At 49.4% G+C, this 2,024-nt stretch overlaps 1 pseudogene; it reads right to left on the minus strand.

Moving 5' to 3' along the window:
- Nucleotides 1–835: 835 nt before the first annotated feature.
- LOC135535141 (chymotrypsin B-like) lies at nt 836–1,603 on the minus strand (annotated as a pseudogene).
- Nucleotides 1,604–2,024: the final 421 nt, after the last annotated feature.

Consider the following 2,024-nt stretch of genomic DNA (forward strand, 5'->3'; position numbering starts at 1 on the left):
AGTGATCTCCAGCCTTGTTCTCGTCAACACTCACACCTGTGTTAACGAAAGAATTACTGACATGATGTCAGCTGGTCATTTTGTGGCAGGGCTGAAGTGCAGTGGAAATGTTTTTTTGGGGGGTATTCAGTTCATTTGCATGGCAAAGAGGGACTTTGCAATTCATCTGATCACTCTTCATAACATTCTGGAGTATATGCAACTTGCCATCACACAAACTGAGGCAGCAGACTTTGTGAAAATTCATATTTGTGTCATTCTCAAAACTTTTGGCCACGACTGCACAAGAGACCTTCTTCCCTTATACTGTAGACATGAATAACCTGCTTCACACTGGACTGACTGACAGTCCACCACAACCACAGGAGGCTGTTGAGGGGAGAACAGCTCATAATAATGGCCGGAACAGAGAAAATGGAATGTCAACAAACACCTGGAAACCATGTGTTTGATGTATTTGATACCATTCTACTGGTTCCGTTCCAGCCATTACCATGATCCCGTTCTCCTCAATTAAGGTGTCACCAACCTCCTGTGGTCCACAACATACCCAAGGGTCTCTTGATTATCAAAGGGTGCACAGCATTTAAAGTCATCAAGTAGTAAAAATACTGTTTAATATGGGGAGGACGGGCTCGTGGTAATTGCAGAAGCGGAATCAGTGGAATGGTATCAAATACATCAAACACATCCATCTGTTTGATGCCATTCCATTCACTCCGGCCATTATGATGAGCCGTCCTTACCTCTGCAGCCTCCACTGAAACATAGATACAAAACCTAGAATGGTGTCACAGTACATATTTTTCTGGACAGGGAAACTGTGGCATTGCTCTTAGTTGAGCATCATGGCCATGTCCACCCAGGTGCGTACCTCGGCGACTCCGGTGTACACAGAGGGGGTAGAGGTAGAGCAACCACTGCTGCCCCAGAACACAATACCGACCAGGCTCCACACCTTGTTCTTCTCACAGACCAGGGGGCCACCGGAGTCCCCCATGCAGGAGGAAACACCTTTACCACCAGCACAGATCATTTCATGAATCATGTTTCCTCAGTGCTTCTTGCACTCCTCCTCAGACAGGAGGGGCACAGCACCCTGCTGCAGTTTTGTTGGGGTAATTGGCAGGCTGGTAGCGGCTCATGCACCAGCCGGAAGTCACACAGGTCATGCCAGGGGCGAAGTTGTCTTCGTAGGAAGCCAGACACACGGGGGACACTTTGGCGCTCAGGGTGGTGGGGGTGGCCAGCTTGATCAAGATGATGTCATTTTTGATGGTGCTGGGTTCCACCTGGGGTGGGTGAACACTTTAGCGGGCTTCAGGATCTGGATGGCCTCATTGCTCATGAGCATGTCGTGCTCGCCGGTGGGAGGTCTTGACATCGCAGTGAGCAGCAGTCACTACCTAGTACTCGTTTGTCAGGGAAACTCCACAGAAGTGGGTGCCAGATTGCTGCAGGGACACCTGCCAGGGCCAGGAGTGGGGCACAGCCTCCTCACTATTGATGATGCGGCCATAGCCACGGGAGAGATGGCGGGGGTTCCGCCGCCATAGGCGGCGCTTACAAACGCGAGACAGGAGACGAACCAGAGAAAAGCCATTGTGACAGTCTAGAAGACAAATAGTATCTCTATCTCCAAACCCCATCCATCTGTAGCCAATCAGAGACTGTGGTGTGTCCAACCCTCCCAAAAGCCGAGGGTAGCCATGGTAGAATATTAACATCAAGGATGTCATCCAGCTGGAACCAGTCTGATGAGTTGGGACTCCAGACTGATAAAATTGTAAACTCAGCAATCAGGCTGGTTCTACAATGCTAGGGGATGTCCAGCTGCTTGTCAATGCTGGGCAATCAAACAGTTCTCAGTCAAGTACCAGGAGGGCGAGACTCTGCTCAAAACGGCCTCTTATCCTAGCTTAATGCTAATATAACAAAAACTTTTTGTCAGGATTTGGCCAGGGTTGTTCCGGGTTTTGGTCAGTAGATGTCCCCATTGTGCTTTTTGTCCCTATGTTTTTCCC

The sequence above is a fragment of the Oncorhynchus masou genome, unplaced genomic scaffold (assembly GCF_036934945.1).
Source record: "Oncorhynchus masou masou isolate Uvic2021 unplaced genomic scaffold, UVic_Omas_1.1 unplaced_scaffold_4497, whole genome shotgun sequence".
Lineage (NCBI taxonomy): Eukaryota > Metazoa > Chordata > Actinopteri > Salmoniformes > Salmonidae > Oncorhynchus > Oncorhynchus masou.